Source organism: Peromyscus eremicus, chromosome 9 (genome assembly GCF_949786415.1).
Source record: "Peromyscus eremicus chromosome 9, PerEre_H2_v1, whole genome shotgun sequence".
Lineage (NCBI taxonomy): Eukaryota > Metazoa > Chordata > Mammalia > Rodentia > Cricetidae > Peromyscus > Peromyscus eremicus.
In genome coordinates, this window is record NC_081425.1 from 110,989 (window position 1) to 137,152 (window position 26,164).

Consider the following 26,164-nt stretch of genomic DNA (forward strand, 5'->3'; position numbering starts at 1 on the left):
AGATATCAGGATGGCTACACCTGCTTGTTTCTTAAGACCGTTTGATTGGAAAGTCTTTTCCCAGCCTTTTATTCTTAGGTGGTGTCTATCTTTGAATTTGAGGTGTGTTTTTTGTATGCAGCAGAAATATGGGTCCTGCTTTCGTATCCATTCTGTAAGCCTATGTCTTTTTATAGGTGAATTAAGTCCATTGATATTAAGAGATATTAATGACCAGTGATTGTTCATTTCTGTTATTTTTTGGTGGTGATGTATGTGTACTTCTCTTCATTGGGGTTTACTGCTGTGGCTTTATCTCTTGCCTGTGTTTTCGAGGGTGTATCTGACTTCCTTATGTTGGAATTTTCCTTCTAGTGCTTTCTGTAGGGCTGGGTTTGTGGATAAGTATTGTTTAAATCTGGCTTTGTCTTGGAATGTTTTGTTCACTCCATCTATGATGATTGAAAGTTTTGCTGGGTATATTAGTCTAGGCTGGCATCCATGGTTTCTTAGTGTCTGCATTACATCTGTCCAGGTCTTTCTGGTTTTCAAAGTCTCCATTGAGAAATCGGGTGTTATTCTGATGGGTTTGCCTTTATAAGTCACTTGGCCTTTTTCCTTTGCTGCTCTTAATATTCTTTCTTTATTCTGTACATTTAATTGTTTAATTATTATGTGGCGAGGGGACTTTTTTGGGGGGTCTAGTCTGTTTGGTGTTTTATAGGCTTCTTGTATCTTCATAGGCATTTCCTTCTTTAAGTTTGGACAAATTTCTTCTATGATCTTGTTGAATATATTTTCTGTGCCCTTGAGTTGGTATTCTTCTCCTTCCTCTATCCCTGTTATTCATAGGTTTGGTCTTTTCATGGTGTCCCAAATTTCTTGGACATTTTGGTTCATGACTTTGTTAGCTTTAGTGTTTTCTTTGACTGATGCATCTATTTCTTCTACCGTAACTTCAATGCCAGAGATCCTCTTTTCCATCTCTTCCATTCTCTTTGTTATACTTGCATCTGAATTTCCTGTTCATTTACTCAGATTTTCTATTTCCAGCATTCCCTCTGTTTGTGTCTTCTTCATTTTTTTCTATTTCCTTTTTCAGGTCTTGGACTGTTTCCTTCATCCGTTTCATTGCTTTTTCATGATTTTCTTTCAGGGCTTTATTGTTTTCTTCCAGGGCTTTATTGTTTTCTTCTACTTTATTTGTCCTTTCCTCTAGTTTTTTATAGCGTTCTTCCCATTCTTTGTTTGTCTTTTCCTCTATATAAGCCTCTACCTTCTTCGTGATGTTATTCATAAGGCTGTTTTCTTCTGCTTCTTCCAATTTTTGATGTTCAGGTCTAGATGTTGGAGGAGGGCTAGGTTCTGGTGGTGCTGTATTGCTCTTCATTTTGTTGTATGTACTTCTGTCTTGATGTCTGCCCATCTCCTTGTGGTTTGCTCTTGGTCTTATCAGCACACTTGGTCCAGAAAGAGCTGACATATTCAGGAAGTCTCTCTCTCTCTTGTTCAGATGGGAAGTCCAAGGCAGGATGGGAGCTCTTGTCCAGAGGGGAAGTATGGGGCAGGATGGGAGCTCTTGTCCAGATGGGAAGTCCGGGGCAGGATAGGCACTGGGAACCAGTCTCTAAGTCTCAGGAAGTGGCTGGGGTCTCGGGCAATGATGGGCATGGGGGTAGGGCTTAGAGATTGCAGGGTCTGCCAGGGGTCTTGGAGAAGTGGAGCCTTCCCAGTAGGGGTGGAGGTAGAAGGGATCCTGCCTGGTGGCCAGAACCTGGGGCCAAGTTGGGCAGGTCTTCCCTGGAGTGGCTGGTGCCCAGGGATGGAATCTAGGCTGAGCTCAGGCACTCACCTCTTGTCCAGAAGGGAAGTCCAGGGCAGGATGGGAGCTGGGGGCTGGTGTCTAAGTCTCAGGAAGTGGCTAGGGTCTTAGGCAATGATGCATGGGGGCAGGGCTTGGAGATTGCAGGGTCTGCCAGGGGTCTTGGAGAAGTGGAGCCTTCCCGGTAGGGGTGGAGGTAGAAGGGATCCTGCCTGGTGGCCAGAACCTGGGGTCAATTTGGGCAGGTCTTTCCCGGAGTGGCTGGTGCCCAGGGATGGGATCTAGGCTGAGCCCAGGCACTCACCTGTTGTCCAGAAGGGAAGTCCGGGGCAGGATCCCTGTTAAATATCTTAATGTTAAGAGAAATACCAGAAAGTCAAATCTTGATATCCTTCCAAAGTGGCAATACAGAGAAACACATTTAGATGTGCCTTGGGTGGTCCCTTTGTTCTAATAAGATTTGTGATGTCAAGGGAAATTCTTTCATCCCCCCAAATGATAGATGTCTTCTCTAAAGCTCAAGATACTGTTGACATTTTAAATAAACAAAGTGTGGGAACCACTTATCCCAGTTCATGGCTTAAAGGGAATATTCAGGAAATTCAGGTATAGTCACCATCAACATCAAATATAAAAGACCTAATACACTTGTAGGTTCTTCTTTTAAAATTTTTCACCACCAACATTTAACATCCCCAATATCTCTTGAAAATGATCTATCTTTCAGAGCTATCTTCTCCATTAAAATGACTTTGCTGAGTCGTTTTGATAAAATATGTCTTGCTATAGATATCTTAAGTATGACCACTTCTATAAATTTTCAATGTAAAATGTAGATGTAACCAACCGTCTTATTAAATAAGAAACACAGAACCAATGCAAAGAAGAAAGCCAAGAAATCAGAGCTAAAGGCTTTACCCGTTTGCTGCAGCTAGCCTCTTCAGCCAAGAGAGAGCTACTTCCTGAGTGTTTGTCTTTATATAGACTTTCTGTTCTGCATTCTCATTGGTCGTAAACCCAACCACATGACTGTCTTGTCACTGCCTGTTTGTACAGACCTCCAGATCTTCTATGGTTGGTATTGAGATTAAAGGCATGTGTCTCCAATGCTGGCTGTATCCTTGACCACACAGAGATCTACCTAGCTCTGCCTACCAAGTGCTGGGATTAAAGGCGTGCACCAAAAATTCCCAGCTCTGCTATAGCTTGCTATTAGCTCTGACCCCCAGGCAACTTTATTTATTAACATACAAATAAAATCACATTTCAGTACAAATAAATTATCACCATATTTCCACTTTTCTATTTTAATAAAAAGAACATAGGAAAAAGGTAATAACTAACATAAGAAAAACTATATACAAAAGTACAATAACTATATACAATATATACAAGTAATAAATACCTAAACAATGTCTAGTCCACTTGTACTTGACAAATTCAGAGAAAATAATTCCATTTTCTATCCTATTCTGGTAAGTCCAAAATGTACCTAATTCACTTTCTATCCTAACTAGTCTTCAACTATAACTAACTAATCTTCAGCTATAACTAACTAATCTTCAAATCCCTCAGAGACCCAAGGAGGAAATAATATTACCTAACAAAAATAAAAACAGGAAGTGCATGCAAGCAACTTCCAAAAAATTTGTGAGTTGACAGAAACAGCCAGCTGCCTGGACAGTCACCTGAGGTTTCTCCAGAGTGTTGGGGCATCATCTTCAGCCTATAGGCTTAGTGTATCTGACAGACTCATTTGTGAAGTAGGATGTACACAAGGTCAACAGTTCAACATCACATTAGGTGAAAGCAGTCCATGTACCAGAAATATCTAAATTCCACTAGTGTCATGTCATGATTCAGGATTTTAAATTCTGGAAATTGTTGATGGTTTTTGAATTCAGCTGTCCATTCTTCTTGGCTGTGTATGTATGGCTTCATCTCAGCATCCCGTTCTTCTCCACATCCCTCTATTAAATGCCAATTTACTATTGAGAGGTGTGAGATTAGTTACTCTTCAAGAATAACTGTTTCAGCAGCTGTTCCATTGCACATCAGAAGCCATCGGCCCACTGCCTGTTCAGCTGCCTTTGAAGAAAAGGGCACTGTACCTTTTCCAGATTGTGAAGGCCACTTCAGGGATGGTATCATATTGTCCTGGCCTCAGAAGATGCCTTTTGATAAAGCCATAACTATACTTGTTTTGACAAGAATCAGTAGTCCTTTGTTTCGTGTCCTGTCTGTCCTGTTTGTCAACAGTTGATTCGAGGATATTTTGTTGTCTAGTGACTAACTTTTGCCACAATGAAAGTGAATTCCATATGCAGTTTCAATGCCCATATTTTCTCTGAAGTAGATTGGTACTGCCAGGAGCCGACATGTCTCATAGTTAAAACAAAAAAGAAAAATTTTCTAAGTTATTAAAACGTTTTAAATGCCATATTCTATAGATCTCTGAAGGGTTTGAAGATGACCTGTCTATCTAAAATATATCTGCTCAATTTTTAAAACATATCTAATATGACTACAAGTTCTATTGTAATGTCTAACTACTAACTATCATTTCTTTATATCCTAATAGTTGGTAATAATAACATTCAAGGATCAGAAAATTGCATTACATTGTTAAATGAATGGTATAAGTACAATTAAAAATATACATATAGCATTTTCTAACAATATCAATTTCAATATATATATAATTTGTATACAATATAAAACAATCCAATCCAATGTAAAGTATTTAAAACTAGTAATTGTCTTTTTCTTTTCTTTCTTTTTTTTTTAAAATAAGAACCTTAAATCTAATTTCCTTTGCTTAGCCTTTTTCCTAACCCTTGACAACAACTTGTAACCACCTCCCCTAATCAATGAAAATTATCCCAGACCCAAAACCCATTAAAAAGACCAAAAAACCACCCGCCCCACACTACCTCTTTGGGAATGTGGGTGTCGTATTCTTAAAATTGCTTCCTGATGGGTGTGGGCAAAGTTATCTTTCTCCTGAAAGAAAAATTTTAGGTTAATTGTCAAATTCTAGGAAAGGTAACTATATCCTTCATTATCTGTCTGTGTATAATGCCAAAGTTCAGAGTTTATCTCAAGTCCTTATTCAAGTAGTCTTTGAGAATGGATCATCTCAGCTAGCCCTCTCAAAATTTCTCTGAGCACTTTGTAGTTCAAAGCTGATCTGTAGATGATGTTTGTCAGCTTAGTGATATTATTATTGTCCACTTGGAATTGTTGTTGTTGTGGGGCCCCATCTTCTTCCTGGAGACTTCAGTTGATGTTAGGCCTGGCCAGGATTTCCTGCAGAAAACTGATATGAGACTTGAACACAAAGACATATACATGCAGCTAACTGAAGCCTTTTTTCTAGAATTAGTTAGTACTCTATATGACCATTCATATCTTAACAAAGTTTAAAATGTATATATATATAAATCTTGTAAATTTTGATATAAAATTTATACTTTAAGAAAGGTTTAAAGAATCAGAATAGAATCAGAGTTGAGGTTAGTAACAGAATAGTCCCTTAATTAATTTGGCTTTTCTCCTGTCCCATAGCAGAAGATGGCTCTTTTCTTCTGTCATGATACAGGGAGTTTGCATTTTCCTTTTAACAACATGCTTGAGTTTAAAGAAGGAGAGAGCCATTTTCCAACTCCAAAGTCAGCTTTAAATTTTAATTGAACTGGGATTATTAGAAGACCAATAGTGTTAGATCTTTAGAGAATATCAGAAACAAACATTTAGGAAGACATAAAATTTTTTAGATGATATACCCATATGCCATTTCACTCTGTTTCCTGGGATAGATGATTTGTCCCTTTTCTTCAGTTTTCCCATTTGTCCAGTGTTCTTCAGATTCCTTAAACTTCATTCTCCTAAAAGACAAAAACAAAAACCTTTCCTCAAGACTAATTTTGGGGATGTTCCTTTTTGGCAAGTTATTATCTGATTAAATGAAAAGGCATGTGTTACTGATATAAGTTAGTTTAAATTGGATGTTCATGCTGGTTGATGAACTATCATCTCCTCTAATTAAGAGGTCTCTCTTGTTCAAAATTGAACCTTTATCAATTTTGATGGTACCCACAGCTTATCTCCTCCTGTAGAAACAAAAGCAAAACCACATCCCCAATGTAACACATATCCTGGTTTCCATTCTGAGGTCAGCACATTCTTAAAGTATATAGGCTGATTTAATTCTGTAGTTTTTTTCTATTATCCAATGTCTCTCTGCAGCTGTTCTTCCTTTCTCATTGACATTGAGAAAATTCAGTTAATAGAGCATTATGCAGTCTATTTCTGGGGGTTTTTGTTACCTCTCTCTGTTTATTTAGCATATCCTTTAGAGTTCTGTTTGATCTTTCTATAACTGCTTGACCTGTAGGATTATGTGGTATGCCTGTAACATGCTTTATATTGTAATAAGCAAAAAAACTGTTTCATTTTAACAGAGACATATGCTGGAGCATTGCCAGTTTTAATTTGTGCAGGTATACCAATGATAGCCATAAGTTCTAGCAAATGAGTGATTACAGAATCAGCTTTTTCAGAACTCAAAGCAGTTGCCCATTGAAATCCTGAATAAGTATCAATGGTATGGTGTACATATTTCAATTTTCCAAATTCTGCAAAGTGAAACACATCCATCTGCCAGATTTCATTCCTCTGAGTACCCTTTGCATTACATCCTATTGGTAATGGTGTTTGATTGTAGAAGGAACAAGTAGGACATTTCTTTACTATTTCTTTGGCTTGTTGCCAGGTTTTGGAAAAATTCTTTTTTAAACCTTTACTATTGACATGATGTTTTTATGAAATTCTGAGGCCTCCAGCACATTTCCTATCAATAATTTATCAATCTCATCATTGCCTTGTGCTAGAGGGAGTGGCAGACCAGTATGGGATCGGATGTGAGTTATATATAAAGGATGACTCCTTTTCCTGATTGTATCTTGTAATTGAATAAATAGTGAAGTTAATTCTGTAGCATCGGGATAAATTCTGCAGTCTCAACATGTAATACTACTCTTTAAGCATACTGAGAGTCAGTTACTATGTTGAGAGGTTCTGAAAAATCCATTAATACCAACAGAATAGCATACAATTCTGATTTTTGAAGTGAATTATAAGGACTTTGAACCACTTTACTTAAATTTTCTGATTTGTAACCTGCCTTTCCTTGTTTGTTGGCATCTGTATAAAATGTACGAACTCCAGATATGGGTTTTTCCCATACAATTCGAGGCAAGATCCAATCAGCTGTCTTTATAAGATCAATTCTATCGCTTTTGGGATATTTGCTGTTAATTTCTCCCAAATAATTACTGCAAGCTTTTTACCAATGTTCACTTTCTGTCTATAATTTTTCAATGTCCACCTTAGTTAAAGGTACAACAATTTCTGCTGGGTCTAGTCCTACTAATTGACGAAGTCTCAATTTTCCTTTCCAAATCAAGTCAGAGATTTTTTCCACATAAGTTTTTAATTTTTTATTTGGCTTATTTGGTAAAAATATCCATTCCAATATAATATCTTCCCTCTGCATTAATATTCCTGTAGGAGAATGCCTAGAAGGTAAAAATAACCAAACTGCAATCCACCTTTGCATCAATACGATCCACGTGCCCTTCATGTACTTTCTTTTCTACCAAGGCCAATTCTTTCTCAGCTTCAGGTGATAATTCTCTTGGACTATTTAAGTCCTTGTCACCTTCCAAGGTTTTGAACAAATTATTCAGTTCGTCATTTTTTACCCCAACAATAGTTTGTAGGTGAGAAATGTCTCCAAATAATCTTTGAAAGTGATTAAGAGTCTATAGTCTTTGTCTCCTAATTTGCACCTTTTGGGGTCTAATTTTTTGTAGCTCTATTTTATATCCTAAATAATTAATAGAATCTCCTCTTTGTATCTTTTCAGGAGCAATTTGTAATCCCCAGCAAGGCAAATTTTCTTTTACTTCTTCAAACATTCTTTCTAAAGTATCTGCACTTGAGTCAGCTAGTAAAATATCATCCATATAATGATAAATTATAGATTTAGGAAAATTTTTACGTATCACTTCCAATGGCTGTTGTACAAAATATTGGCACAGAGTTGGGGTATTCAACATTCCCTGTGGGAGGACCCTCCATTGAAATCTTTTAACTGGTTGAGAATTATTATAAGTAGACACTGTGAAAGCAAATCTTTCTCTGTCTTTTTCTTGTAAGGGTATTGAAAAGAAACAGTCTTTTAAATCAATAACTATGAGAGGCCATCCTTTTGGTAACAGAGCAGGCAAAGGAATTCCAGATTGTAGAGAGCCCATTGGCTGAATTACTTTGTTAATTGCTCTAAGGTCTGTTACCATTCTCCATTTACCAAATTTCTTTTAAATAACAAATACAGGAGAATTCCAAGGGCTGGTTGATTCTTCAATATGCTGAGCATTTAACTGTTCTTCTACCAGCTCTTCTAAAGCCTGGAGTTTCTCTGTTGTTAAAGGCCATTGCTGAACCCATACAGGCTTGTCTGTTAACCATTTTAAAGGTAGAGCTGTTGGTGTCTTTGGAAGATGATCATTTGTTGTGCCCTGTTATTGTATAATATGGATGGCTGGTGACTACTCATTAGAATAATATCTTCTAATATTTCTCTCAGAAACATGTGCTAGTTTAGGATTTGTTTCTGAGATTGGAGGGATGTTAATCTTAGTATTCCTTTGTTGCAACAAGTCTGGACCCCATAGGTTCGTAGCTAGGTTAGCCACATATGGTTTTAATTTTCTTCTCTGTCCTTCTGGACCTATATTTTTGAGCCATCTTGTACTCTGTTTCACTTGAGATAATGTCCCAAATTCCTAACAGTTGAACGTTTACCTCCTAAAGAGGCCAAGTTGGATGCCAAAATTCTGGTGCAATTATGGTAACATCCGCACCTGTGTCTACCAGACCAGACAACAAAACACCATTTATTTTTATCATTAATTTTGGTCTTTGTTCATTAATAGAAGTTTGCCAAAAAATTTTCTTTATGTTTTCTCCTGAATTTTCTATTCTCTCTGTTTCATCATTCCGACCAGCATGATTTATTCCAATAGGCATTTGGTTATTTAATTGCTCTGAGTAGGGGTTTCCTCTACAACTGCAGAAAAGGTTTGAATTGGATTTGTTATGGGGGCCTGCATGAGGCCCCTCTGGGAGTTTCCCGAAGACTGAGGCAAAGGATTACCTTGTCTGTCCCTTGTTGATCTACATTCATTGGTCCAGTGTTATTCCTTACCATACCTTCTGCATGCTCCAGAAGGAAGGGGCATTCAGTTGCCATTGTTCCTTGAAGAAACATTGTTTCTAGGAATGACCTGTTTACAGTCCCTTTTCAAATGTCCTTGCTTTCCACATCCAAAACATCTAACATTCCTCAAACCTTTTGAAATTGCTTCTCCTACCCACATATCATTATGGTCATGAGCCTCAACATTAACCGTGTCTCTAATACAATCTTCCTAAGGTGCAGATCTTGCCTTTAATGGCCTGATTATTCTTTTGCATGCTGCATTTGCATTCTCAAAGGCCAAAGATTCAGTTACTATCTGACTAGCTTCTGAATCTGGGGCCATTCTCTTTACTGCTGAAGCCAGTCTTTGTAAAAAATCTGTGAAAGATTCTTTTGGGCCTTGTATACCCTTTGTAAATGACTCAGTTTTTTTTCCTGGTTCCTCAACTCTGTCCCATGCATTTAAGGCTGCCGTTTGACATAGAATTAGGGTTTAGACATCATATAAACATTGTGTTTGTACTGAAGCATATTGGCCTTCTCCAGTAAGCTGATCCTGGAAGACTTGTATTCCTTTATCTCTCCATTGTTTTTCTATGTTTTTAGCTTAATTCCTGAACCACATTTGCCACTGGAGCCTTTGACTGGGTTCCAGAACAGGCTGTGCCAGCTCCTGCCAGTCCTGTGGTATAATCCTATTATATATTGACCAAGAGTTTAACATTTGCTTTATATATGGGGAATGCATACCATAAGATACTATTGCCTCCTTAAACCTTCATAAATCTAACATTTCAGTTGGAGCCCAAATATTTTGTGTAGTCATTTGATTAGGCAACTGCTGTATGGTTGCCAGATAAATTAAGGGTGACTGTGTGAAAACAGGCTTTCTTTCTGTAACCTTATGATCCAATCTTGAAACAACTTCACTGTTAGTTTCTTTTGTCTGAATTTGAATTTCTCTATAATTCATTTTTACAGGTTTAACAAGTTTTTCTAAAACTGTTATCCTGGCACTTAAATTGACTATCTTTTTAAATAGTAAAATGAGGATAAGCATAGTAATAAACTGCATAATTTGATCAACATTAATCTTCTCACATAGTTGTTCCATTGTCAGACTGCCTAAAATTTCAAACAAAGCCCAATTTTCTTCCAATGTACACATAAAACCCATTTTTTTTTAATGTGGAAAAAAATTCTCTTTTAAATAGTTTCCTTTAAAATATCTGATATGTTAAGTGACTTACCAAGTCTGCGTAGAACAGTAGAAATCTGAGGGAATTTCAAAACAGCCACCTAGTATCCAAAGTGTGAAGAGAGAGAGAGAGAGAGAGAGAGAGAGAGAGAGAGAGAGAGAGAGAAAACGCAAGAAAGCGTAGCCACAAGTTCTGGCTAAAGCTTAAATCCAGCCACATGTTCCCTCTTGAGCTGAGTCAAGCCTTGGCTCTGGCTACCTTAAGCTCTGACCACGTGCTTTGGCTTTACAAGCAGGGGCCCTGTTCGGCAGAGCAGGCCTGAGTTGTTTGTAGCACTGGCTTTAAGCAAGTAGCTCCAGCTGCTGCTAACCGCTTGGGGCTATGGTCAGTCTGGCCTGAGGCCAAGCCAACCTAGGCCTGGGCTAGGGAGCTGGCCACCCAGGTGGGAAACTGGACCTGCCACCAAGCCAAGTCAAGCAGTTTTTAATGGATTCTTGTCACATTGGGTGCCAAATGTAGATGTAACCAACCATCTTATTAAATAAGAAACACAGAACCAATGCAAAGAAGAAAGCCAAGAAATCAGAGCTAAGGGCCTTACCGGTCTGCTGCAGTTAGCCTTTTCAGCCAAGAGAGAGTTACTTCCTGAGTGTTTGTCTTTATATAGACTTTCTGTTCTGCCTTCTCATTGGTTGTAAACCCAACCACATGACCGCCGCATCACTGCCTGTTTGTACAGACCTCCGGATCTTCTGTGGTTGATATTGAAATTAAAGGCATGTGTCTCCAATGCTGGCTGTATCCTTGACCACACAGAGATCTACCTAGCTCTGCCTACCAAGTGCTAGGATTAAAGGCATGCGCCACGAATGCCTAGCTCTGCTATGGCTTGCTATTAGCTCTGACCCCCAGGCAACTTTATTTATTAACATACAAATAAAATCACATTTCAGTACAAATAAAATATCACCATAGTACAACTTCTATATATGAGTCCTCATCAAAAGTTCCTAGAAAATGTAACCTAGTCATAGATCTGGCTTTTCCCTAGGCTTGGCTTGCTCTTTCTAATTCTTAAAACTAAGGTCTCAAAGTTGACCTCCAGGCTATCTGTGGTCTAGGGGCAATACTTCCTGAGATTGGTTCATTTTTTTTTCATCTTATGGTTCAATTCATTCCAACAACATCAGAATTAATATTTCAATATAGGACACTTAGCATTGTTGTGTGCTATAATTTGCTTTCTGATGCCATGATAAATACCATGACCAAAAGCATCTTCAGGAACAAAAGTGTTCCTTTTGACTTATACTTCCAGGTCACAGTTCATCATTGAAGTAGGAACTTCAATCAAACATCATCAAAGTAGGAACTCAAGCAGGAAATTGAAGAAGAATCCATGGAGGAATGCTGCTTGTTAACTTACTTCTAAGTTCATGCTTAGCTATCTTCCTTATATATCTCAGGACCACCTACCTAGCTATGGTACTATCCAAGACAACCTGAGCCTTTCTACATTAATTAACTATTAAGACAATCCCCACAGACACACTTATGGGCCAATCTAATCTGGGGAATCTCTCAAATGAGACTCTAGACTCAATTTCTCTAGGCTGTGCCCAACTGACAATTAGAGATAACTAGGATATTGTGAACACCAAGACATAAACTGGTTTTGTTGAGTGGATTTATTTATTTATTTTGAGACAGGGTCTTAGGTAAGCCAAGCTGGATTCCAAGTTTCTGTGTTAATCAAGATGACCTTTAACTTCTTGTCCCATTGCTTCTATATTCTGAGTCCTGATTAACAAAATACCTGGTTAATAAGGTACTAAAAATCAAACCCAGGGCTTCATGCATGCTAGGTAGAAACTCTACTAACTAACTTATATGCCTATTTCTACATACATGTTTTGAAAAGATTTTAAAAGTTTGATTTTTTGTTCTGTTTTTATGAAGATATAACAAAAAGAATGAAAGTGTTCATACAATGATTATATGGTAGATTTTTAATTGTGTATGCACCTATGTAACTAGCACACAAAGCAAGAAGTAGAGCATGAACACCACCCCAAAATACTCTCCTCCATCACTTTTCCAAAGTACTTTGATTTTTAACACAGGTTAGTTTGGATTGTTTTTAACATTTATTTAAATGAAAACATAAGCATTTAAATTTGTAAGTATTTTATATTCTTTTGAATGTTATCATGTCTGCCAAAATCATTGAAATGCCTAAGTGAACTTAATTATAGATTTTCCCTGTTAATTTTATATACTGTACCAATGTGTGTATATAATATAATGTACCCATTCTTCCTTTGATGACAATTTGACTAGTAATGAATTCTCCACAAGTGCCTACCCTGAGGAGATTTCTACAAGGGCCCAGAACAGAAACTACAAGTGGCTACGGTACTGATCTGAGGGATATTAAATGAATCTAAACACACTGAGTTCTTTCATCCATTCACTTTATTCTCCTAAATTCAATCCTATCTATACAACTTCTTTTCAGTTCTCATTCTTAGCTTCTCTCAGTCACTTCTGCTGTTCTCTCATATCTATCTAGTTCTTTCCATCTTCATTCTCATCTTTGTTTTTCTAAATCAATCCCCCAAGTGCTGTGGGGGAAGTGGTATATATACACAAGCAGTAATTCCTTGGCAAACAATTTGAGGCTTGAAGTTTTCAGGGTCACAGAGAGAGGTGATAAGATCCCACAAAGAGCAATAATTGTCAGCTTCAATTAACAACCCAAAGGGGCAGTGATAAAGGGGAGTTCTCTGGTAGGGTCAACTAAAGGCTAAGATCAATTAGGGAATTCTAATTTATGTGCTCAAACTATAACCTAGAAGTGGTTAGGTAAAATGTTAGGGGTCTATATATGTCAGTATAACTCACTAGTAAAGTAAAACTGTCTTTTATTCTTAGGTGCCTCTAACCTCCCCCCCAGCACCCCCCCCTTGCTCATCCTGACTGCAGCTGCTTTCTGGTAGGGTGGGGGATGTATGCTTGGTTGCTAAGCAACCCACATCAGAGCCTATGAAAGTATGAGAAGCTTATAGAACACAAAATAGACTGGACCAAAAAAAAGTCCCCTTGCTACATAATAATCAAAACACTAAACATACAGAATAAAGAAAGACTATTAAGAGCTGCAAAGGAAAAAGACCAAGTAACATATAAAGGCAGACCTACCAGAATTACACCCAACTTATCAATGGAGATTCTGAAAGCCAGAAAGTCCTGGACAGACATTAAGAGACCGTGGATGTCAGCCCAGAGTACTATACCTAGCAAAGCTTTCAATCATCATGGACAAAGAAAACAAGATATTCCATGACAAAACCAGATTTAAACAATACCTATCCACAAATCCAGCCTTACAGAAAGTACTAGAAGAAAAACTCCAACCCAAGGAAGTTAGTTGCACCAACAAAAAACACAGGCAATAGAAAACCTCACCCCAACAAACCCCAAAGAATGGAAACACACAAACACTACCACAACCACCAACAAAACAAAAAGTAACAGGAATTAACAATCACTGGTCATTAATATCTCTCAATATCAATGGACTCAATTCATGTATAAAAAGACACAGGTTAACAGAATGGGTATGAAAACAGGACTCATCCTTCTGCTACATACAAGAAACACACCTCAACTCAAAGACAGATATCACCTCAGAGTAAAGGGTTGGGAAGATTTTCCAATCAAATGTTCCTAAGAAACATGCTGGTGTAGCTATCCTAATATTTAACAAAATAGATTTCAAACTAAAATCAATCAAAAGAGATGGAGAAGGACATTTCATATTCATCAGAGGAAAAATCCATCAAGATGAAGTCTCATTTCTGAACATCTATGTCTCAAATACAAGAGCATGCACATTTGTAAAAGAAACATTACTAAAGCTCAAATCATGCATTAAACCCCACACACTAATAGTGGGAGACTTCAACACCCCACTCTCACCACTGGATAGGTATGCCAGACAGAAACTTAAAAGAGAAATAAAGGAACTAACAGATATTATGACTCAAATGAACTTAACAGACATCTATAGAATATTTCATCCAAACACAAAAGAATATACCTTCTTCTTAGCACCATGGAACCTTCTCTAAAACTGACAACATATTCAGTAACAAACAAAACCTCAACAGATAAAAAAAATTGGAATAATTCCCTGTATTTTATTGGATCACTGTGGCTTAAAGTTAGAATTCAACAACAACACTAATGGCAGAAAGCCTACAAACTCATGGAAATTGAACAATGCTCAACTGAGTCACCACTGGGTCAAGGAAGAAATAAAGAAATTAAAGACTTCCTAGAATTCAACAAAAATTAATGCACAACATACCCAAACTTTTGGGACACAATAAAAACAGTGCTAAGAGGAAAGTTCATAGCACTAAGTGCCTACATAAAGAATGTGGAGAAGTCTCACACCAGCAACTTAACAGCACATCTGAAAGCTCTAGAACAAAAAGAAGCAAACTCACCCAGGAGGAGTAGATGACAGGAAATAATCAAATTGAGGGCTGAAATCAATACAATAGAAACAAAGAGAACAACACAAAAAAATCAATGAAACAAAGAGTTGGTGTTTTGAGAAAATTGACAAGATGGACAAACACTTTTCCAAACTAACCAAAAGGCAGAGAGAGAATATCCAAATTAACAAAATTAGAAATGAAAAAGGGGACATAATCACAGACACTCAGGAAATCCAGATAATCATTAGATCATACTTTGAAAATTTGTACTCCACAAAATTGGGAAATATAAAATAAATGAACAATTTTCTGGATAGGTATCACACACCAAAATCAAATCAAGACCAGATAAACAATTTAAATAGATCTATAACCCCTAAGGAAATAGAAGCAGTTATCAAAAATCCCCTCCAACAAAAAAAAGTCCAGGATTAGATGGTTTCAGCATAGAATTCTACCAGAATTTCAAAGGAGAGCTAAGATCAATACTCTTCAAGTTGTTCCACACAATAGAAACAGAAGGGACATTGCCAAACTCTTTTATGAGGCTACAGTTACCCTGATACTCAAACCACACAAAGATGCAACTAAAAAAGAGAATTACAGACCAATCTCCCACATGAACAGTGATGCAAAAATACTCAACAAAATACTGGCAAACTGAATCCAAGAACACATCAGAAAAATCATCCACCATTATCAAGTAGGCTTCATCCCAGAGATTCAGGAAAGGTTCAACATACAAAAACCTGTCAATGTAATCCATCATAGAAACAAACTGAAAGAAAAAAAAAACATGATTATCTCATTAGATGCTGAAAAAAGCCTTCAACAAAATCCAACATCTCTTCATGATAATTGGAGAGATCAGGGATACAAGAAAAATACCTAAACATAATAAAGGCAATATACAGCAAACCGACAGCCAACATCAAACTAAGTGGAGAGAAACTCAAAGAGGTTCCACTAAAATCAGGAACAAGACAAGGCTGTACACACTTTCCACAACTATTCAATATAATACTTGAGGATCTAGATAGAGCAATAAGACAACGAAAGGAGATCAAGGGAATAAAAATTGGAAAGAAAGAAGTCAAACTTTCAATATTTGCAGATGATATGATAGTATACATAAGTGACCCTAAAAATTCTATCAGAGAACTCCTACAGTTGATAAACACCTTCAGTAATGTGGCAGGATACAAGATTAACTCAAAAAAATCAGTAGTCCTCCTATATACACATGATAAATGGGCTGGGAAAGAAATCAGAGAAACATTACCTTTTACAGTAGCCACAAACAACAAAAGTATCTTGGTGATAACTCTAATCAAACAAGTGAAGACCTATATGACAAGTACTTAAAGTCTTTAAAGAAAGAAATTGAAGAAGATATCAGAAAATGGAAAGATCTTCCATGCTCTTGGATAGGTAGGATCAACATAGTAAAAATGGCAATCTTACCAAAAGCAATCTACAGATTCAATGCAATCACAATCAAAATCCCAACACAATTTTTCACAGACCTCGAAAGAACAATACTCAACTTCATATGGAAAAACAAACAAACAAAAAAAACAGGATAGCCAAAATAATCCTGTACAATAAAACAACCTCTGGAGGTATCACCATCTCTGACCTCAAGCTCTACTATGGAGCTATAGTAATAAAAACAGCTTGGTGTTGGCAGATAAACAGACATGTGGATCAATGGAATTGAATTGAAGACTCTGACATTGATTCAAATACCTATGAACACCTGATTTTTGACAAAGAAGCTAAAATTATGCAATAGTAAGAAGAAAGCATCTTCAACAAATGGTGCTGGCGTAACTGGGTATCAACATGTAGAAGAATGTAAATAGATCTATATCTATCCCCATCATAAAACTCAAGTCCAAATGGATCAAAGACCTCAACATAAATCCAGCTACACTGAACCTGATAGAAGAGAAAGTGGGAAGTAGCCTTGAATGAATTGGCACAGGAAACCACTTCCTAAAGTAGCACAGACACTGATAGCAACAATTAATAAATGGGACTTCCAGAAACTGAGAAGCTTCTGTAAAGCAAAGGACATGGTCAACAAGACAAAATGGCAGCATTCAGAATGGGAAAAGACCTTCACCAACCCCACATCTGAGAGAGAGCTGATCTCCAAAATATATAAAGAACTCAAGAAACTAGACATCAAAATACCAAATTATCCAATTAAAAAATGGGGAACAGAGCTAAACAGAGAATTCTGAAGAGAAGAATCTCAAATGACTGAAAAACATTTAAGGAATTGCTCAACATCCTCAGTCATCAGGGAAATGCAAATTTCCTCAAAACGACTTTGAGATACCATCTTACACTTGTAAGAATGACTAAGATCAAAACCACTGATGATATGTTATGTTGGAGAGGATGTGGAGTAAGGGGAACACTCCTCCATTGCTAGTGGGAGTGCAAACTTGTACAGCCACTTTGGAAATTAGTATGGCAGTTTATCAGAAAATTGGGAATCAACCTATCTCAAGACCCATCAATACCACTATTGGGCATATACCCAAAAGATGCTCAATCATACCACAAGGTCACATCCTCAACCATGCTCATTGCAGCATTATTTATAATTGCCAGAACCTGGAAACAACCTAGATGTCCCTCAACTGAAGAATGGATAAAGAAAATGTGATACACAATGGAGTATTACTCACTAGTAAAAAACAAAGACATGAAATTTGTAGGCAAATAGATGGAACTAGAGAGAATCATCCTGAGTGTGGTAACCCAGACCTAGAAAGACAAACACAGTATGTACTCACTCTTAAATGAATATTTAGATGCAAAGCAAAGGATAACCAGGCTAAAATCCACAACCACAGAGAAGCTAGGCAAAAAGGAGGGCCCTGAGAGGGACACACATGAATGACCCCAGGAAGGGAAAATAGTTAAGATCTCTTAGATAAACCGGGATGGGGGTTAGAAGGGAAGGGATGGTGGATGGCAATAGGAGGAACTGTGATGGCTGAGTGGAAGGAGGGACAGAAAAGGTGAGCAATTAAAGAGATATCTTGGGAGAGGGAACCATTAGGGGGTTAAGGAGAAAACTGGTGCTAGGGAAACACCTAGTAACCCATAAGGATGACACCAGCTAAAACCCATAGCAATAATGGAGAGGGTGCCTGAACTTATCTTCCCCTATAATCAGTTTAGTGACTACCCTAATTGATCATAGAACCTACGTCCAGTAACTGATGGAAGCAGATGCAGTGATCCACAACCAAGCACTGGGCTGAACTCCTAGACTTCAGTTGAAGAGATGGAGGAGGGATCACAGGAGCAAGTGAGGTCAAGATCATGATGAGGGAAAGCACAGAGACAGTTGACCCAAGCTGGTGGGAGCCCATGGACTCTGGCCTGTTAGCTAGGGAACATGCATGGGACTGAGCTAGGCCCTCCGAATGTGGGTGAGTTATGTGGCTAGATCTGTTTGAGGAAGCCCCTAGCAGTGGGACCAGGACTTATCCTGGGTGCATTAGATGGCTTTTTGGAACACATTCCCTAGGGTGAGATACCTTGCTCATCCTTGACACAGTGGGGAGGGGCTTAGTCCTGCTTCAACTTGGTATACCAGACTTTGTTGACTCCCCAAGGGAAGCCTTACCCTCTCTGAGGAGTGGATGGAGGATGGGATGTGAAGAGGTGGGGGTATGGGAAAAGGGGAGGGAGGGAGAACTGGGATTGTTATGTGAAATGAAAGAAAAACTTTTTAAAATATAAAAAAGTGACTATTCTAAGTTGGCCCATAAGAAAATTCATAAATGTTGACATAACCAGTCAGGAAAAAAAAATCTCTGTAAGAGATAAACAACGGTTCTCAAAGTAGACCAATTAGAAAAAGATTCTCTTCCTAGTGTAGGCTGATATTTTCTTACCAGAGTATCAATTTGGCAAGTGAGGGCCAACTGTACCTTCAGTTGTTCTTAACACCTAAGACCCTTCTGGGTTAGCTGCTGCCTTTGCATTTTTATTATTCTGGGGTTACAGAATGATTTTTTTGCTGAAATACAACTATATTTTCCATAAAAGTTAATCCAATCTTTATTTCTCCTAAAATCTATTGATTCCTGCTGCTCTTAAAATTCACATTTAATTTGATCAAGATAGTGTAAGTTCTGTCACAAAATCATGTTAAGTAAAAGTTTTATATAATACCATTCCATATGCAATTAGCAAGATGGCTTTCCAGCTTCCTCTACCTGAGCATATTTAAGTCTTATGTAAAAAGTACTAGTTTAACAGATTAATGTCAGATTAAATTTACTAATGGGCTTTTATCAGTTGCATCGAAAATCTTGGAAATGCCTGTATGAACATCCTTTTTTAAAAATTTTTTATTTCTTTTTTTTCTTTTATAATTTAATTTTACATATCAGCCACGGATTCCCCTGTCCTCCCTCCTACCGCCCTCTTCCCAGCTCACCCCTCATTCCCATCTCCTCCAGGGCAAGGACTCCCCTGGGGATTCAGCTCAGCCTGGTAGATTTAGTCGAGGCAGGTCCAGTCAAATTCTTAGGGTTTCTCGCTAGAGAGAGCTAACCTGTTACCATACAGATAAGACATCTTGGGAAATCTACTTCTGAGCTTGGTGGTGTTTAGCTGGCCACAGGAAGGTCATCATATAGGGGAGCAGTCCACTTCTATGTAAGTACCTATACAGTAATGTTCTTATGCCCCAATTAAACCATCAAAAACCCCTAATATCCAGGTTAAATATGTTATTCTTAATTTTGGAACATATGTATCTCTCCACAAATAGCAAAATATTTAGGTATCTGTGTTGATGGCTCAGCTGATAAAGAGCTTGCAATACAAGAACGAAGATCTGAGTTAGGATCCCATGTTCCCAAGCACCCACATGAAAAGCTGGGCATGCCTATAATACCTGCACTACTGGGGAGATAGAGACTTGGAAGATCTTCAGGGCTCCTTGGACAGCCAGTCAAACAAAATTAGCAAGTTATGAGAGACCCTGCCTCAAAGAATAAAGTAGAGACAATCAAAGAAGAAACATGATATCTACCTCTTCCCACAATCATGTGCACACACAACTACAAACAAAGAAAAACATACAAGAAATTGTGAGCCAGGTGGTGGTGGTGCACTCCTTTAATCCCAGAACTCAGAAGGCAGACGCAGGTGAATCTTTGTGAGTTCAAGGCCAGTCTGGTCTATACAGAGAATTCTAGGACAGTTAGAGATGTTACACAGAGAAATTTTTTTTTTAAAAAACAAGCAACAAACAGAAAAACCAAAACAAAATAAATTGTGAAACTTCAATTCTCCTATAAATTTGAAGTGCTGGATCTAAAGTTGTTTCATTAAATAACCACAGAAATTAAGGAATTGATTCAATGTATGGAAAATGTCATTCCTTAGTCTACTTCAAATCTGGAGAATAATGTTTTTCAGCAGGGGACATTCTAATTTGAATAAGATAAAGCAAAATTGTGGGTTAATAGGGAGATAGTGGTATAGCTTGAAATATATAAAAGATACCATTGTTTTGCTTTGTTCATTGTCAAGATATATTATGTTGAAACTTACATAGAATTAAAGAAGAAGGTTTAATGTATTTATTAATTTGAGGCATGGATTACAAAAGTTTACAGGCATTGATATGATAAACCATGTCTTATAAGTCTGAAGGTTGCTTAGGGCCAGTCCCATTAGTGAACAGTTATCTACAATCTACCTCAGTGGAAATGAAGTGGGTCCTTGGGATTCTTGTTGCGACAGGTAGAGAATTCAGGGTTTGTTGTCAGTCACAGATATGTGGGACAGGATAACATACATTTTGGTAAGAAATGAAGCCTTGTGCCACATTGACAAAGGAAGCTCATATTTCTGAAGATTCATGAGATTCCTGTTTTCCTTTGTATCTCTTGACATGTTCTTCATGGTTGTATTAACTCAGTCTCTGAACATAATAGGACCAAAGAGAAAAATTTTCTTATGTTATTTTCCAGTACTTATAAGTCAAAAGAAGTGATAATTAGTTCTGCCTCTCACCTTCCACATTCTGAGTTTAGATACAATTAAGGAAAGTGGCCATTATGAGTGAGAAAGATGGAAATGAAATTATTGATTATTCTACTGATAAAATTATTTAAGGAATAGAAACATGGCCTGTATAAAATAATTGACTTCCCTCAATCTGGAACTTACAGAGTTTGAATCTAGGGAACAGATAACATGAACCTAGATTATAATGTCACATTCAGCCCTGTCTTGGCTTGGTTGTAACTAGAAAATTAAGAGTTTAAGGAAAACAGTGTACTTATGAAAAAGACAGAAGAGGAGACGTAAAGTAACATGGTGATAAGTCAGTTACTCCAGTGAGACACTGTGTGTGGTGGTATTGTGTTCCCCAAAATATTGTGCACCCTAAAAACCTTATCTGGGGTCAGAGACAGAACAGCCACAATATTAAACATAGAGGATAGGCAGTGGTAGCACATGCCTTTAATCCTAGCATTCCAGAGGCAGAAATCCATCTGTTCAAGAATACAGCCAAGCATGGTGACTCACGTCTTTAAACCCAGAAAGTGAGCCTTTAATCCCAGGGAGTGATGGTAGAAAGTAGAAAGATATATAAGGCATGAGGACCAGAAACTAGAAGCATTTGGATGGTTAAGCTTTTAGGTTTTGAGCAGCACAGTTCAGCTGAGAGCCATTCAGATATGAGGACACAGAGCCTTCCAGTCTGAGAAAACAAGATCAGCTGAGAAGTTGGCCAGGTGAGGTTAGCTGTGGCTTGTTTTGTCTCTCTCATCTTCCAGTTCACCCCAATACCTGGCTCAGGTTTGATTTTATTAATAAAAACTTTTAAGATTCATGCAACAACTGTGTCTTGGTCTCTCAAGGAAATTCTAGAAAGGATGTAAGATGCAGGTTTATCATTATCCCTACCAAGAGTCAATAGAGCTGGAGTATTTAATGGTGGGGAAATTCTCCAAGGCAGAATTAATTCTGAGGCTTTCCTGTGAGTGTCTAGGCAGAAGGAATGCCTGTGGTTTGGACAAAAAATACCTCAGGCTAAGAGGTGGAAATACTGGTGACTAAAGGTCAACCACAGGAGACTATGAAAAAGATGTGTTCAGGGACTGATGTCTACTACAGGCCCACAGAGTGTTTAGAGAGGGACTATTCTCCAGTCTGGCAATGGGCTGTGAGCTGGACCCACTACTTTCAGTATGAAGCAGAACAAGCATGAAACTTCTTAACAGATGTGTTACAGAAGGAGAAAAGAAAAGGGAGTCAGAACAAATTATTTGAGAGTCATTTCTTGGACAGTCTGGGAGGGACAAAGTATGTAGCTGAAGAGACCTTCCCAGAGTAGTCCCTTTAGGAGAGGAAAGTAAGTTTTGTTCTGAGAAAGATCAACATGAGAACATAAGGGGAGGAACCAGTTGTTTTTGGCTACAATTGGGATGTGAGATTTAGAGTTATTCATTAAATGTAATAATAATTGTTGGGACTGATAATAATAAAGGAACAAGCACCCAAACAACAAAAGTTTTCATGTTTTAAAAAGAAGTTTTCATGATGAGCAGACCCCAAGATCTCTGTACACATGTTGATCTTTTTATGTAACTAGTCTCCTCCAATCTCTTTCCTATGAGTTCTTCTTCCAGGAAACAAGGTTTTGCCATTATGCTTCAAAGTCCCAACCTGCCATAAGTCACAGTTAAAGGGCTTGGGAGCAGAACAGAGAAGGAAGTGGGGTGTGGTGATATTTTCTTTGTACACCTCAATAAAGTTTATCTGAAGATCAGAGGAAAAAACCAGCCACCATATTAAACATAGAAGTTAGGCAATGGTAGCATATGTGTTTAAATCTAGCATTTGGGAGGCAGAGATCCATCCAGATCTCTGTGAGTTCAGGTCACACTAGGAACAGAGCCAGGCATGGTAGCATACACCTTTAAATGCCAAAACTAGTTAATCATAAAGGTCTGGAGGTCTGTACAGACAAACAGGAAGTGACAGAGCTGGGCAGAAAGAGGAAGTGATGTAGCTGGGTGGAGAGAGGATGTTAGATGGCAGGGACAGAAAGGCATATAGGTGTGGATATACAGAAAGTAGGTATTCTATATACCTTTTTTTACTTCTTACTCCATGGCTGGTTGTGTGGCTGGGTGGCTGGCCCCTAATGTCCTCTCTCCTTCTTTTCTTGCTCCTCTATTCCCTCTTCCTTCCTATTTATTCTCTCTGCCTGCCAGCCCTGCCTATTCCTCTCTCCTGCCTCTCTATTGACCATTCATCTCTTTATTAGACCAATCAGGTGTTCTAAACAGGCAAAGTAACACAGCTTCACAGAGCTAAACAAATGCAACATAAAAGAATGCAACAAGTCTTTGCATCATTTAACAATTGTTCCACAGCATAAACAAACATAACACATCTTTAACTAATATTCTACAACACTGTTGTTTTTAACTTATCACCTCATGATATTTTGTTATAGCAATGCAAAGAGATTAATACAGGCTCAATCAAGTTATAAGTTCCTTTTTAACAGTTCAGAGGCAGACAAGTTGTCCAGGATGGGTGAATGACTCTGTCCAAGGTTCTAGGTTGTCTACCTTGCTGTATTCCATTGTTTTCAGTATGTGATTCTATGCTTGCTGTCCCATCTGCTCCCACCATGCCTTCTAACTCTCAGCAAGGATGGGACAAAGAAGTGGGAGCTACACAGTTTCTTATGAAGATTGTGAGGAGGAAATTGTCCACATCACTTCTCACATATCATAGGTCAGATGTGATCATGTGATCATGTTTAAAACTATAATGGGGGTTAGGAATTACGTTCTTTCTCAGACTACTTCTGTGTACTTTCAAAACTGTGGTGGCAAAATTATTACTAAAAGGCAAAATAGAAGAGCAACTGTTGGGAACAAACAGAAAAAGCATGCCAAGATCTGCTTGCAGGGTTTTGTTGATTGATTTCATGAAAGTTCTGTCCCATCTTTAAATAGAATATATTATGTCCTGAAGTCCTGATCATTATACTTTTATATTTGCTTTCTATGACATACTGAGGGTAAGTTTAACTTCAAAGTGAATTTAATAATGAATACCACATAATTTTAATATAGCCTCATGAAATATAGTAATATGATTTTAAAAGCAATTTATTGCAGATTTTACTGTCAATTTTACAGTTTTAGTATCTCATCTTTATTCATAAGCATTCAAGACCTGTATATCTTTTCATATTAGTTTTCATTTTTACTGAGTAATATTGACTTGAATTTAGTGTGACTGATCAAGCATTTGACTTTCTTCTAAAATGAAACTTAAATAAGAATCTGAAACTCAAGTCAACATGATACAAATTGTGGATCTTCCCAGATCTGAGATCCTAGACTTCCTTCGGTCTCTCTTCTGTCACTGGAAATCTGGTTCCATTTCATAACTTAGTATCCAACATTGTGCTCTCTATAGTCACTTTCAGAGTGGATGCTCAGTTGATACTGGTTGCATGACTGATTACTATGGCCAGAACCCATCAGAACTGTGTTAAGCTTTTCCATCCTAGATAAAAATGAGCTTTTGCTGATGGTTATTCAACAATGTAATAGCTTATTTCAAATGAATAAATATTGTATTAGTAAATATGGTGGAGAAATATATCAATTTTTAGATCTTCAGAAATATTTCTCTTTTTAAGCAAAATAGTGCCTAGTATAACAGAGTCTTAGAAAGTGGGACAAAGAAATAGGTTTTCACCAATAGGTAAGAAAGGACACCACTGACAATCATTCTTTATTTTAGTGTTAAATGACTTTATGGAAATATTTCTCTTTCATGATTCAGAGAAGACAGCAATGTGTAATTTCAAGAAATCTTGGTTTGAGAAATACCATTTACATAGAGTTAATATATTAGCATTTTTAATAATTACCCAATTGTTACTCTATTTTTGAACAGGTTACTCAATAAGCTTTTGCAGAACCTTACAGCCTGGTAAGTTTGCAGGACCTTCATAAACAGTGCTTTTTACTCAATTGTTTCTCTGGCTTTTGCCCAGTGGAACTCTATGGGAAATTCTGGAACCACTTGGAAAATAGTAAAGAATATTACAGATGTCTCCAATTAATGCAAAACTTAATCTACTTGTTTGACAGTGGTTATCTCATTCTTCCTCCTTCAAAAAGTAATTCCATTCTTCATTTTCCACAGGCTTCTTCATAGTAAGTCATTGGCAGTAGATGCATGTGTTCCCCTTTTCTCTATCTCCCAAACATTTTAGGCCATGTTTAATATTAGCAATTCATTTAAAATTAGCAATTTAATAACATGATTATTTTGACACATAAATCCATTGCCATTTGACCCCTAATTCTTTGCCTTTAATCGCATTTACACATTTTAATTCTTCTATATTTTGTAAAATTCATTGATGTTTCCCAAAAGAATATTTGTAACAAATTTTAGCATTTGGAAATGCTTCTTTACTAGAACAGACAGGAGTAGGGAAGATGTTTATTATTTTTTTCTGGACAGATGATAAAAAAAACCAATCTCTTCAATCAGTCCCCGATTCCATAAAAATTTATCTACTTACACACCTACTATTTTAAAGAAAGTTTGATGATAAAGGTAATAGTTTTAATGTTTTTTGAACAATTGACTTGTAATTTCTAAACAAAGATTAGAGTTGGCTTTTTAATATTTTTTTCTGTTGAAATGGAATCAAACTGACACTAACATTAACATACTTACCTAAAGAGAGTGACAGTGATCAGTTTCTCTGTTCCTCAATCCTCAGCTCACACATAGGAATTGGCACCAACTTTTATGAGTTGTAGGAATGCTGCAGTTATATTATTCTTTGTAACAATCTCTACTGCTTTGTACATTGTATTCCTCACTCTAAACCTGGAAAAAAATCAACAGCTCTGCCCCAAATCCTTAGACTTTCTGGATAAATAGAAGGCTGGACTAGATTGTGCCTACTTTGCTGAATGTTATGTTGTAGTCTGTGTGATAGGCATAGAATATGGAAAAGCGTGAGTTTAATGCTGGTTCAATTAGAAGGCAGAAACAAGCCCTTGGTTAGAGCATGAAATTAGGATACTTTCTGTCCAGGAAAGTATTTCAAAGGAATGGACTATTTGTCTAGAAAAGGCATAAATGTCATTCTGTACATATGATCCTCCCCACAAAAAAACATATGCTTTTCCATCTAGATTTTGGTGTTTGTTCTTTTTTGTTCTTTTTTGTTTGTTTTTGTTTTTGCTTTTTGACAGGGCTTCTCTGTGTAGTCTTGGCTGTCCTGAAATTCACTCCACCTCCTGCATCTTCTCCTGAGTGCTGGGCTTAAGGGTGTGTT

General features: G+C 37.4%; 1 long non-coding RNA gene across 1 annotated transcript; it reads right to left on the reverse strand.

Annotated features, from left to right (window-relative positions):
• Positions 1-5,552: 5,552 nt before the first annotated feature.
• On the reverse strand, positions 5,553-26,102 carry LOC131919848 (uncharacterized). Its single transcript, XR_009381433.1, has 2 exons — positions 25,555-26,102; positions 5,553-5,688 (listed from the first exon to the last, which is right to left on the reverse strand). It is a non-coding gene; the product is annotated as an uncharacterized LOC131919848 (long non-coding RNA).
• Positions 26,103-26,164: the final 62 nt, after the last annotated feature.